At 38.2% G+C, this 15,223-nt stretch overlaps 1 protein-coding gene and 1 pseudogene across 5 annotated transcripts in view; both read right to left on the reverse strand.

The window, feature by feature from the left end:
* Positions 1-15,223, reverse strand: part of LOC143660070 (uncharacterized) — a 56,342-nt gene that overhangs the window by 30,648 nt on the left and 10,471 nt on the right. The window lies entirely within an intron of this gene.
* LOC143658382 (nuclear receptor subfamily 2 group C member 1 pseudogene) lies at positions 8,230-10,264 on the reverse strand (annotated as a pseudogene).

Here is a 15,223-nt window from a genome sequence, read left to right on the forward strand (position 1 = left end):
TAAACACTGGTGTGCAAACGTCCATTTGTGTCCTTGCCCTCATGTCCTTTGAGTAGAGACAGCATATAGATGGGTCTAATGTTTTAATCCATTATGCCAGTCTATATCTTTAGATTGGGGAGTTTAATTCATTAACATTTAGTGTTATTACTACACGGGTAGTACTTTCTTCTACAGTTTTGCCTTCTGAATTTTATATGCCATATCTAATTTAACTTCTTTTTATCTTTACTCATAGTCTTCCTTTCTACACTCTTCTCCACACCTCTCTCTTCTATCTTTTTGTATCTGTCTCTAGTGCTCCCTTCAGTATTTCTTGCAGAGCTGGTCCCTTGGTCACAAATTCTCTCAGTGATGTTTTGTCTGAAAATGTTTTAATTTCTTCCTCATTTTTGAAGGACAATTTTGCTGGATATAGAATTCTTGATTGGCAGTTTTTCTCTTTTAATAATTTAAATATATCATCCCACTGTCTTCTCGTCTCCATGGTTTCTGCTGAGAAATCTACGCATAGTCTTACTGGGCTTCCCTTGTATGCGAAGGACTGCTTTTCTCTTGCTGCTTTCAAGATTCTCTCTTTCTCTTTGACCTCTGACATTCTGATTAGTAAGTGTCTCGGAGTACGTCTATTCGGATCTATTCTCTTTGGGGTACACTGCACTACTTGGATCAGTAATTTTAATTCTTTCATAAGAGTTGGGAAATTCTCAGTGTTAATTTCCTCCATTAGTTTTTCTCCTCCTTTTCCCTTCTCTTCTCCTTTGGGACACCCACAACACGTATATTCATGTGCCTCATGTTGCCATTCCATTCCCTGAGTCCCTGCTCATATTTTTCCATTTTTTCCCTATACTTTCATTTTCTTGTCAGATATCAGATGTTACGTCCTCCAGTTCACTAATCGTATTGTTTGCCTCTTGAAATCTACCATTGTAGGTTTCCATTGTTTTTTCATATCTTCTACTGTGCCTTTCATTCCCATAAGTTCTGTGATTTGTTTTTTCAGACTTTCCATTTCTTTTTTTCATTCTTTCCCTTCTTTATATCCTCCCTCAATTCACTGATTTGGTTTTTGATGAGGTTTTCCATGTCTGTTCATATATTCTGAATTAATTGTTTCAGCTCCTGTATCTCATTTGAATTGTTGGTTTGTTCCTTTGACTGGGCCATATCTTCAATTTTCCTAGTGTGATTTGATATTCTTTGCTAGTGTCTAGGCATTTAATTATGTTAATTAGTTTATTCTGGAGATTGTTTTCACTTCTTTTACCTAGGGTTTTCTTGCTGGATGAATTTGTTGTCTATCTGTTCTTTGACATTCAGCTCAGCTTTATCTGGACCTCTAGCTTAGGTTTTCTTTAACAGAGGAGAATTTTTCAGTTGTTTTCTTGTTTCTTGCCCTGCTTGATGGTGTCTTTTTTCCCCCACGCTTAGGAGGATCCACATAGGTATTATAGACCCCAACTGGATTTTCCCAGACCAAACTGGCCTCCTATCAGGAAGAAACAGTCTCCTGCATCAGTTTTCCCTGAGTGTGAGACCCAGCAGGTTAAAAGACTTTCCTGTGAAGTCTCTGGGCTCTGTTTTACTTATCCTGCCCAGTATGTGGTGCTTGTCTGCCTGCAGGTCCACCAGTATAAGATGATGCGGAACTTTTAACTTTGGCAGACACTTCCTGCTGGGGGTGTGGTGGAGACAAAAGAGAGGTTGTAGGCTAGTTTTAATGGCTTCAAATTATCAAGCCCTGGTGTCTGAATTCCTAAGGGAGGGATTCCACCTGATTTGGGCTTCACCCCTCCCCTGGGGAAGGCACAGGCTTCAGACAAGCCCTCAAATAAGCTTGTTTCTGCCTATGCCTGGGGCAGCTGCAGCCTAAGAAGCCCTGCCACTGTATTCAAAGGCAGTCAACCCTTTGTAGAAACACAGCCACAAAAATCTTTGTTTCCCTTTTTTTTTTTTTTTTTTTTTCTTTTTCCATCAGCCCTGGCCCCTTAGGGACAGGGCAAAATTGAGTGACCTCTGCTTTGACCAGGTTCACCTAAGCTGGGGGCCTATTTTTAGTAGTCAGAATTTGTTAATTAATTCCACAATTGGAATTCTGGAAATCCAACTGTGGAATTCCAATTCCAGGGGCTGGTTGGGCTCAGGCGCTGCTGCTGGTAAAGACTTTTTCCTTTCCCCTCTGGTAAGTAGCCTGTGGGGGAAGGGCGTCAGTCGCCGCAGCTTGGGGAACTCACAGTTCTGGGGGGCCTCACAGCCGGTCCAGCTGCTCCAGACTGGGGTACGCTGTGTGTCCAGTCACTGACATGGCCCCAGGAGCTGTTCTGTATTGTTTCTGGTTATTTAGTATTTGTTCTGGAGGACCAACTAAAATCTGCACATTGCTAAGCCACCATCTTGGCCCGGAACTCAACAACACACTCTTAAACAACCAGTGGGTCAAGGAAGAAATTACAAGAGAAATCAGTAAATATCCAGAGGCAAATGAAAATGAAAACAACATATCAAAATTTATGGGATGCAGCAAAAGCAGTGCTAAGAGGGAAATTTATTGCCCTAAATGCCTATATCAAAAAAGAAAAAAGGGCAAAAATGGAGGAATTAACTGTTCATTTACAAGGACTAGAGAAAGAACAGCAAACTAACTCCAAAGCAAGCAAAAGGAAAGAAATAATGAAGATTAGAGCAGAAATAAATGAAACTGAGAACATGAAAACAATCAAGAAAATCAACAAAACTGAAGTTGGTTCTAAGAGAAAAACCAATAAGACTGATGGACCCTTAGCAAGGTTGACAAAAAGAAGAAGACAGAGGATGCAAATAAATAAAATCAGAAATGGGAGAGGAGAAATAACCACTGACCCCACAGAAATAAAGGAAGTAATGAGAGGATACTATGAACAACTTTATGCTACTAAAATGGACAACTTCCTAGAAAGGCATGATCAACGAACATTGACTCAAGAAGAAATAGACGACCACAACAAACCAATCACAAGTAAAGAAACTGAACCAGTCACTAAGAAGCTCCCCAAAAAGAAAAGTCCAGGACAAGATAGATGTCTTCACATGTGAATTCTACAAAAAATTCCGGAAAGAATTAGTACCAATCCTGCTCAAACTCTTCAAAAAAACTGAAGAGGAGGGAAAGCTACCTAACTCATTCTGCAAAGCCAACATCACCCTCATACCAAAGCCAGACAAAGATATTACAAAAAAGAAAACTATAGACCAATCTCTCTAATGAATATAGATGTAAAAATCTTCAACAAAATTCTAGTAAATCGAATCCAGCAGCACACTGAAAGAATTATACACCATGACCAAGTAGGATTCATCCCAGGAATGGAAGGATCGTTCAACGTAAGAAAATCAATTAATGTAATGCACCATATCAACAAATCAAAGCAGAAAAACCTAGATGATCATCTCGATTGATGCAGAAAAGGCATTTGACAAAATTCAACATTCTTTCCTATTGAAAATTCTTCAAAGGATAGGAATACAAGGGAACTTCCTCGACACGATAAAGGGAATATATGAAAAATCCACAGCTAACATCGTCCTCAATGGGGAAAAACTGAAAACTTTCCCCCTAAGATCAGGAACAAGATAAGGATGTCTACTATCACCACTGTTATTCAACACTGTGTTAGAACTTCTAGCCAAAGCAATTAGACAAGAAAAAGAAATACAAGGCATCAAAATTGGAAAGGAAGAAATAAAACTCCCATTGTTGGCAGATGATATGATATCGTATGTCAAAAACCCCGAAAAATCCACAGCAAAACTACCAGAGCTAATAAATGAGTACAGCAAAGTGGCAGATTACAAGATCAACACTGAAAAATCTGTAGTGTTTCTATAGACTAGAAATGAATAATCTGAGGGGGAAATCAAGAAAAAAATTCCATTTGCAATTGCAACCAAAAGAATAAAGTATTTAGGAATAAATTTAACTAAAGACACAAAAGACCTATACAAAGAAAACTAAAAGAAATTGTTAAAAAGAAATCACAGAAGACCTAAATAAATGGAAGGGTATACCATGTTCATGCACTGGAAGACTAAATATAGTTAAGATGTCAATTCTACCTAAATGGTTTTATACGTTTAATGCAATACCAATTAAAATCCCAAAAACTTACTTTTCAGAAACAGAAAAACCTATAACTAAATTTATCTGGAAGGGCAGGGTCCCTGAATAGCTAAAAGTATCCTGAGAAAGAAAAATGAAGTTGGAGGTCTCATGCCACCTGACTTTAAGGCATATTATGAAGCTACAGTGATCAAAACAGCATGGTACTGGCATAAAGATAGATATCCTGACCAATGGAATCAAACAGAGTGTTCACATGAAGACCCTCTCATGTACAGACAATTGATCTTTGATAAGGCAGTCAAATCAACTCACCTGGGACAGATGTCTCTTCAATAAATGGTGCTTAGAGCACTGGATATCCACATGCAAAAGAATGAAAGAGGATCCATATATCACACCCTATACAAAACTTAACTCAAAATGGATCAAAAACCTAAGACCATAAAACTGTTGGAAGAAAATGTAAGGAAATATCGTATAAATCTTATAATAGGAGGCGGTTTCCTAGACCTTACACCCAAAGCACGAGCAATGAGGAAAGAAAGAAATGGGAACTCCTCAAAATTAAACTTTTGTGCACCAAAGAACTTTGTCAAGAAGGTAAAAAGACAGCCTACACAATGGGAAACAATATTTGGAAATGATATATCAAATAAAGGTCTAGTATCCAGAATATATAAAGAGATTGTTCAACTCAATCACAAAGATAACCCAGTTACAAAATGGGCAAGACTTGAACAGACACTTCTCAGAAGAGGAAATGCAAATGGCCAAAAGGCACAAGAAAAGATGCTGAACTTCCCCGGCTATTAGGGAAATGCAAATCAAAACCACAATGACATATCATCTCACACTCACCAGAATGGCCATCATCAATAAAACAGAAAACGACAAGTGCTGGAGAAGATTTGCAGAAAGAGGCACACTTATCCACCATTGGTAGGAATGTCAAATGGTACAACTGATGTGGAAGGCAGTTGGGCGCTTCCTCAGGAAGCTAAATATAGAACTGCCATATGACCTGGCAATGGCATTCCTAGGTGTCTACTCAGAAGACACGAGGACAAGGACACAAACGGACATTTGCACACCAATGTTTACAGCACCATTATTTACAACTGCCAAGAGATGGAAACAGCCAAAATGTCCATCAGCAGATGAGTGGCTAAACAAGCTGTGGTATACACATACGACAGAACATTATGCAGCTGTAAGACAGAATAAAGTTGTGAAGTAGGAAACAACATGGATGGACCTTAAGGACATTATGCTGAGTAAGATTAGCCAGAAACAAAAGGACAAATACTGTATGGTCTCACTGAAGTGAACTGACATTGGTGAATGAACTTGGAGAATTTCGTTGGTAACAGAGACCATCAGGAGATGGAAATAGGGTAAGATATTGGGTAATCGGAGCTGAAGGGATGCAGATAGTGCAACAGGACTGAATGTAAAAACTCAGAAACGGACAGCACAATATTACCTAACTGTAATACAGTTATGTTAAAACACTGAATGAGGCTGCATGTGAGAATGATAGAGGGAGGAGGGCTGGGGATGCAAATGAAATCAGAAGGATAGATAGACGATAAAGATTGAGATGGTATAATCTAGGACTGCCTAGAGTGTATAATGACAGTGACTAAATGTACAAATTTAAAAAATGTTTTTGCATGAGAAAGAACAAAGGAATGTCATTACTGCAGGGTGCTGAAAATAGATGGTAATTAATATTTTAAAATTTTACCTTCTGTGTGAGACTAAAGCAAAATATGTTTACTTGGTACAAAATTTATATTTTGACTAGTGCATTTCCTAATATAACTTATGTAGATAGCTTGGTTGAATGACATAAGTACATGAAACCTTGGGTAGGACATGAGATTTTGTTGGTTTGTCCATAGTGATGCCCTGATGATTCCCAGAGTGATTTACTCAGTGAATTAAATAAGTATTTGCAAAGTGCCCTGGGGGAATGGTGAGAACAGGGGAAAATTCAACCTCCCCAAGTTGAATTCTTGATATTCTCACAAGCAGTGTGGACAACCAAAGCTATAGGCTGAGCCCCCAGTCTTGGGGTTTGTTCATATGAAACTTAAACCCACAAATGATAGGTCAAGCCTACTTAAAATTAGGTCTAAGATTCACCCCCAAGAGAACCTCTTTCGTTGCTCAGATGTGGCCTCTCTCTCCAGCCAACACAACAAGCAAATTCACCAACCTCCCCCTGTCTACATGGAACATGACTCCCAGGGGCGTGGACCTTCCTGGCAATGTGGGACAGAAATCCGAGAATGAGCTGGGTCTCAGCATCAAGGGATTGAGAAAAACCCTAGAATGAGCTGAGACCCAGCATCAAGGGACTGAGAGATTCCAAACAGAGTCAAGAGGTTATCCTGGAGGTTATTCTTATGTATTAAGTAGATATCACCTTGTTAGTCAAGATGTAATAGAGAGGCTGGAGGGAACTGCCTGAAAATGTAGAGCTGTGTTCCAGCAGCCATGTTTCTTGATGATGATTGTATAATGGTGTAGCTTTCACAGTGTGACTGTGTGATTGTGAAAACCTTGTGTCTTATGCTCCTTGTATCTACCTTGTCAACAGATGAGTAGAACATATGGAATAAAAATAAATAATAGGAGGAACAAATGTTAAAATAAATTTAGTTTGAAATGCTAGTGATCAATGAAAGGGACGAGTAAGGGGTATGGTGTGTATGGTTTTTTTTCTGTTTTCGTTTTATTTTTCGGTTGTCTTTTTATTTCTTTTTCTGAATTAATGCAAATGTTCTAAGAAATGATCATGATGCTGAATATGCAACTATGTGATGATTATCGTGAATTACTGATTATATATGTACAATGGAATGATCACATATTAACAATGTTTGTTTCCTGTAATTTTTTTTTAATTAATTTTTAAAAAATGCAACAGAGGCTGGAGGGAACTGCCTGAAAATGTAGAGCTGTGTTCTAGTAGACATGTTTCATGAAGATGACTGTATAATGATATAGCTTTCACAATGTGTGATTGTGAAAACCTTATGTCTGATGCTCCTTTTATCTACCTTATCAACAGAAGAGTAAAATATATGGAATAAAAATAAACAATAGGGGGAAGAAATGTTAAAATAAATTTACTAGATTGAAATGCTAGCAATCAACGAAAGGGAGGGGTAAAGGGTATGGTATGTATGAATTTTTTGGTGTTGTCTTTTGATTTCTTTTTCTGAATCGATGCAAATGTTCTAAGAAATGATCATGATGATGAATATACAAGTATGTGATGATATTGTGAACTATTGATTATATATGTAGAATAGAATGATTACATGTTAAGAATGTTTGAGCTTATTTTTTTAATTAAAGATATTAATAAAAAAATGAGATGACAGTTTTAGATGTCATCTTCACAAAGAACATATTCACAGCAATTCTTAATATTCACTTAAATAAGACAAGAAGGGAAATTCTAATTCTTGCTCTGCCCAGTCACTTCAAAAATTCCTCATAAGGAGACTAAAATAAAAATACCTTGGGCTTTGGTTATGCTTTAAAGGCAAAATTTCCAGATATTTAGAAGTAATGAATTCAGTCTGATGTCTCCTTGTGTGCTGGGTAGAATAACATGTTTACAGCACTGAGATCCCAGCTTTCAGATGCTGAGACCGATTATTTGGGAGTTATCATCTGCAGGCTCCCTTTTTAAAATATTTGGGATAACACTGTCAATTAGTACATTGCCAGTGAGGCTTTCAAAAAACAATTCTTCGGTGATGGTATCATTCATCAATCTCAAAGCTGGCAATCAGAATAGTAGTTTGGATAAACTAGGTGTCATCTGGATATGTTTTGGTTATATAATCTTGGAATTCCACATAAGCTTTTTCCTGAAATTTCTCAAACTGTTCTATGGTTTCATAGACCTGAGTGATCTGGACTGAAGAGTAGTATTATTGCCTTTAGGTAGGCATATTCTTATCCATCAATACAGAGAGTAACCATGCTGTTTCAAAACTCCTGTAGTTTGAAAATGTTCTCTCAGTAATTTTTTTTCTGCTGACATTTTATCATGTTGAAGGTTACTGTGAAGACAATTAACAAATACTGCTAATACAGTTGCCACATTCATTGGTTGCCAGCACCGTGCAACTCCTTTAAAAGAACCATGTGAAAAAATTTTCCTCTTTTTCCAAGAGGAAAAAGTTCATGCCAACAAGCTTTCCCCAATGATATTTTGGTTTTTTGCCTGAGAGCCTGGAAGGAAGGAATCGAAAGTGCCCAATGCACTGATAAGAACAGCAGTCTAGAGGCAGTCCCCCCAATGTGGTATACATTCAGGTAGTCAGAGGCATAGCAGAAGGCATGTGAGTCTGAAAGCTACATGTGAATTGCTGGGAAGTGGCCTCTCTCTTTTGATGTAATTTATGCTTGACTCTCCAGCAATTAGGTGTACGCTTGCTTCCAAGCCCTCTATTGAATTCTGACAGTCTGTGCTCTCTTCAGGATTCAATGCTTTTGCAAGAATGTCAAATGCCCTTCAAACATCCCTACTGGTTTGCATCTCTTGATGAAACTCACAGAAAGAGGTATCACCATTATTTAAGTTTTCAATCAGAGACATATCATTACTATTTTGAGAAAGTTATCTTTAGCTTTTCCAAGATTCGTCAATGATGTAACCACACTGGCCAACGTACTTAAATCTCCCTGACTTGATTCAGCCTCATTTGGTGTCATTAGCACAGTAGACTCAGTTTTTATTCCAGACTGATGAATATTCACCAACATTCCTGAATCTAACAGTCCTGCTGTGCTGGTTTGAAAAGATGTATGGACCCTAGAAAAGCCATGTTTTAATCCTAATCCCATTTTGTAACAGTAGCCATTTCTTCTAATCCCTACTCAGTATTCTATGTTTGAAACTGTAATTAGATCATCTCCCTGGAGTTGTGATGTAATCAAGAGTGATTGTTAAACTGGATTAGGTGACAACATGTCTCCACCCATTTGGGTGGGTCTTGATAAGTTTCTGGAGTCCTATAAAAGAGGAAACATTTTGGAGAATGAAAGAGATTTGGAGAGAGCAGAGAATGCTGCAGCACCATAAAGCAGAGTCCATGAGCCAGCAACCTTTGGAGACGAAGGAAAACACCTTCCAGGAAGCTTCAAGAAACTGGAAGCCAGGAGAGAAAGCTAGCAGATGAAGCCGTGTTCACCATGTGCCTTCTCACTTTAGAGAGAAACCCTGAACTTCATCGGCCTTCTTGAACCAAGGTATCTTTCCCTAGATAGATGCCTGTGATCGGACATTTCTATAAACTTGCTGTAACTGGAACATTTTCTCAGCCATAGAACTGTAAACTAGCAACCTACTAAATTCCCCTTTTTAAAATTTAAATCATTCTGTTTCTGGGATATTGCATCTCAGCAGCTAGCAAACTAGAACACCTGTTGCCTCTACTGTTTCACTAACTGTTATAAAATTTGAAAGTGCAGCTAGTGGACTTTGAAGATCTTTTCAGATGTAGATTTCTTCTGTTGAAGCAGCACAGTTAGAAGATTTTTATTTCACTCCAAATGCAATATATCTCTATAACCTGCCATACTGACAGCAGTTTCAATGGTGTTTATTGATAACACAGTCCTTTCAGCCTCTACAAGAATACACTAAATTTTTTCAGATGGTTCTTTTAAAGAATCCTTTGCAACCATCACAAGTTACCGCTCTAGAATCACGCCCTGATGCTCCGTCTCTATATACTATGCAAAGATGAAAAACCTTAGTCGCTTCCTGGTCTGGGGAACAATTATTTTGCTAAGAGCTGGAGGTGACAGATCAGGAGTTATAAAAAGTAACTGGCTAATATCTGCTGCATCTGGAGTTCTGAAGAAAACTTTTTCTGGAGTGGAATCTTCCCTGGCCAGAATGGCTTTGTCTGAAGTAGAGCCATCATGATTTGTCAGAATGAACTGCTTGCCTTGTGGTGTGACCAAGAGCTGTCATAATTTCGATTATTATTATGACAGATTTGCCAGTTTGCTGCTCTGTAACAATTTCTCCCATCTATTGTTCAATAATTTGATGTGCAAATTCTTCTATTGTTGCCAAGATCTAGTTTCCAAAATGTCCTGGGAATGTGGAAGCAGATATACTCGCATGGGTTTGGAGCAGCACAGCTGAATCCACAGAAGCAGTAGAAAAGCTTCATCGGAAAAGCATACTTCAAGGGTATCAAACCCTGTAGTGTCTGGGGCCCAGCAGTTCCAGTTGCCAATCACAGCTAGCAGCTAGTGAACATCACTAAAAAGGCCCTTCATGCTCCCTGCGGCAACCATATAGGCTACCACACCAGATGGGATACATCTGCCAGTCTCAAATCCTGGTGACCAGCGCCTCTCTGCTGCTCCGGCTTGTGCAGGGCATAGACCCACTGCAGCAGCTGCTGGGGGCTCCAGGAGGAGAGAGGTCAGAGACAGCAGAGGGGGTCGAAGTAGGAATCAAGCAAAGGGATGGGGGCTTTCAGGGTTTGTGTATTTGGGGGAAGGTGTGTCAGAGTTTGTGACTCTGCACGTTCCTGCCCGTACCTGTGCAGTCCATAAGGCATTTACAGCCAGCCTATGCCCCTTCGTGGATCACTGTCTGTTTTGGCTGGGAAAGACCAAATTGTGAAAATTCTCCCTGGGGTGATCCTTCACCTAGAAACTGCCCTTCAGGCAAAAGCATCATTAGACAAAGAAAGGAGTGTAAAAAATTAGAGAGGCTGACAGTTTGGGACAAAGGTCTGCCAGTTTCAGATACTTAGGAGAGGGAGTTTGTTTCCTGGGAAACAGAGAAGAAAACCAGACTCCTGCAAACAGGGGAACTCCAAAACAAGTAAAAATAAAATCCCAGGACAAGACAGGGTCCAGTAAAACAGGGAAAACCCATATAGTTCATTTGCCTTGGAGAGACCTTCTGATAGGAGGGTTATAGCTCAAGAAAACCTCCATCTTCTCATGAGCTGTTTACAAAACCAAGAAACAGACATACCAGGGAGTAAATCCCAGAGTTACCATTTTAAAATATTAAAATGTACAGTGTGTGACAAAAGAATACAAGATAAAGAAACAGGAAAGGACAGCCCAACCAAACAAAGAGGATGTACATGAAAATCAGCAAATATAATTACAACTTTCGGAACTGTACTTAAATGTTTATTAACCTTCTGATATATTGTAATACAGCCCAAAGGCAAATAACTGTAACTGTTATAACTCACTGAACTGTAGCCCAGATGCCTTGATGCTCTGCTTTGTAACTATAACTGAATAGCCTCATAATAATCTAATGAACCTGTAGTTATCTGGTTTTGTAACTTAAAATTCTTGTGATTCTGTTAACAATGCCCTCAATACTTATAAATGAAGAAATCTAAGCCAAGCCATCCCAATTCCTACTTTACTGCATTAGACAGGGCCAGTTCTAACCAAAGCTGGCCTGCCTGACACACACAGTAGCACAAAACTTTAACCTATAATAACCTACACCTCACCGTAATACTAAAAATCATGCCCGTAATAATATTAAGCTATTTTCCTCACATACTTCCTATGACCAAGTATGTAAGCTGTCTACACATGCTCCATAATTAGACTATCTCTAACTTTGTCAAATAAGTTCACCTTTTTCAAGATGCTATAAAACTCTCAGAAGCTCTCCAGTTCAGGGAGACAGATCTGAGGCCTGCAAGCCTTGTGTTCTCCTCACATCATGCTTTATAATAAAAGCTCTTTCTCTTATTGAAACCCCAGTATCACAGATTGGTATGTGCATTGTGCAGTAAGCCAGCCCAGAAACAAGGATAAAAATAGAGAAAACAATGAAGATAATAAGAATGTGTATATATCAAGCAAAGCCTTTAAAAAAATGAACAAAATAGCTTAAGGTGATAAAGGAAAGTACAGAGAAAGAACTACTGGATATTAGGAAATCAATGAATGAACAATATGAGTATCCAAGCAAAGAGAGAGGAATTTCTAAAAAGGAACCAAACAGAATTACTGGAGTTGAAGACAAAAATAACTGGAATGAAAAATACCCAGAAAAGTGTCAAGAGCAGACAGGGGCTGGAACCTGAAGACAAGACACTTGATATGAGCGAAGCTGAGGAGCAGAAAGAAAAACCAAATATTAAAAGCAAAAATACTCTAAGACAGCTAAAGGACACCATCAGGTGCACCAATATACATGTTATGGGAGTCCCAAAAAGAAAAGAGAGAAAAGACCAGAAGGAATAGCCAAAGAAATAATGACAGAGAACTTCCCAAACATAGCAAAAAACATGAATATATGCATCTAAGAAGCTCAACATGAAGAAAAATACACTATGCTATATACTGATTGCACTATCAAATGCAAAGGACAGGAGAGTTCTGAAAGCTCTAAGAGCTGTTACACTGAAGAGCCCAATAAGACTGAGTGCTGCTTTCTCATCAGAAACCATGCAGGCAAGAAGACAGCTGGTTAAAGGGTTAAAGGAAAATAACCATCCAGGCAAGAATTTTATATCAGGTGAGATTTCTTTTCAAAAAATTAGGGAGAGATTAAGACATTCCCAGATAAGCAAAGCTGAGGAAGTACATAAGCACTAGACCTGCCCTACAAGCAATGCTAAAGGGAGTTCTTCAGATTGAAACAAAAGGACACCAGACAGGGGTTCTAAACAGCATAAAGAAATAAAGATTTGTGGTAAAGTTAAGCATTTGGGTAATTAAAAATGCCACTATTATTATATTACATTATGTGGTATGTAACTCACCTCTTCCTATAGGTGCTAAAATACAAATGCATAAAAAAATTGATAAATCTAGGTTTTTGGACACATAATGTGCAAAGATATAAGTGGTAATAAGTGCAAAAAAACGGTGAAGAGACAGTATAGGAAAAGCATATGCACATACTACTGAAGTTAAGTTTGTATCAAAGCAAATATAATCATTATATATTAAGGATGTTAAAATTTAACTCCATGGTAACCACAAGGAAAATAGATGAAAAAATATATCCAGATACATGTAAGAAGATACCCAATATGGTACAACACAAGCAAATAAATAAAAAGCTTCGATGGAAGCAAGAGAAAAAAGGTATAAGACTTAACAAAGGCTAAATAGCAACATGGCAGAATAAAGACCTGTATTATCAGTAGTGACTTTAAATGCAAGTGGATTAAATGCTCCAGTCAAAAGGAAAAGATTGATAGAATGGATAAAAAAGCATTGGCAGAATGGATAAAAAAGCATGACCCAACTGTATGCTATTTCCAAGAGACTCACGTAAAAGTTAAAGATACAAGTAGGTTACGGGTGAAAGGATGGACAAAAATATACCATGCAAATAGTAACCACAAGAGAGGTAGGGTGGCTATATTAATACTGGATAAAATAGACCTTAAGTCAAAAAAAGTTAGGAAGTATGATGTGGTAGTTAGATTCAGTTGTCAACTTGGCCAGGTGAGTGTACCTAGTTTTGTTGCTGCAGACATGAACCAATGGTATGTGAACCTCATCTGTTGCTGATTTACATCTGCAGTTGGTTAGGAGGCGTGCCTGCTGCAATGAAGGACGTTTGACTTAATTGGCTGGTGCTTAAATGAGAGACTGCAACACAGCACAGCCTAAGAAGCTCAGCATTTCTCATCTCGGCACTCGCAGCTCAGCCCAGGCCTTTGGAGATGCAGAAAGAAGTCACCCCAGGGAAAGTTGTTGGAACCCAGGGGCCTGGAAAGAAGACCAGCAGAGACCATCCTGTGCCTTCCCATGTAAGAAAGAACCTCAGTGGAAAGTTAGCTGCCTTTCCTCTGAGGAGCCAACAAAATAAATCCCCTTTTATTAAAAGCCAATCCGTCTCTGGTGTGTTGCATTCCAGCAGCTGGCAAACTAGAACATATGAGATAGTCATTACATACTGATAAAGGAGACAATTCAACAGGAAGATGTAACAATTATAAACATATGTGCACCTGAAGTAGCGTCCCAAAATATCTGAAGCAAATATTGACAGATTTAAAGGGAGAAACAGATGGTTCTACTTTAATAGTAGGAGACTTTTAAGATACCACTCTCAATAATGGATAGAACATCTTGTCAGAGGATCAATAAGGAAATACAGGCATCGAATGATACACTAAACCAAGTAGACCTAATAGGCATATATAGAACACTGCATCCCAATGAAAACAGAATACACATTCTTCTGTAGATGGATCATTCTCTAGGATAGACAATATGTTGAGATTCAAAACAAGCGTTAAATTTAAAAACATTGAAATCTCACAATGTATATTCTCCAACCATAATGGAATGAAGCTAGAAATCAATAAGAGAGAAAGGAAAATTTACAAATATGTGGAAATTAAACAATATACTCTTAAATAACCACTGAGTTAAAGAGGAAATCAGGGAATATTTTGAAGTGAAAGAAAATACCAAAACTTATAGGATGCAGTGAAGGCAGTGCAGAGAGGGAAATTTATAGCTCTAAACGCTTACATTAAAAATGAAGGAAAAAAAAATGAAGAAAGAGACCTAATCTTAAAACCGGAAGAACTAGAAAAAGAAGAGCAAACAAATCCAAAATAAGCAGGAGGAAGGAAATAACAAAAAAACAATAGTAGGAATCAAGAAAACCAAGAGTTGGCTCTTTGAAAAGAGCAACAAAATTCAGCAAACCTTTAGCTAGGATGACAAAGAAAAAAAGAGAGGATACAAATAACAAAAATCAGAAATGCAAAGAGGGACAGCACTATTGAATCTGCTGAAATAAAAAAGACTCTAAGTGGATAATACGAACAACTGTATGCCAGATAACCTAGATGAAATATACAATTTTTTAGAAACACACCAGCTATCTATATTGACTAAAGAAGAAACTGAAGATTTCAACAAACCAATTACTTGTAAAGAGACTGAGTCATTAACATAATCAAAAATATTTTAACAAAGAAAAGCCCAAGGCCAGATGGCTTCACAGGGGAATTCTACCAAACATCCCAAGATTTAACTCCATTTCTGTTTAAACTCTTCCAAAAAACTGAACAGGAGAGAACACTCCCTAACTCATTCTACAAGGCCAACATC

This window comes from Tamandua tetradactyla, chromosome 16, assembly GCF_023851605.1.
Source record: "Tamandua tetradactyla isolate mTamTet1 chromosome 16, mTamTet1.pri, whole genome shotgun sequence".
Lineage (NCBI taxonomy): Eukaryota > Metazoa > Chordata > Mammalia > Pilosa > Myrmecophagidae > Tamandua > Tamandua tetradactyla.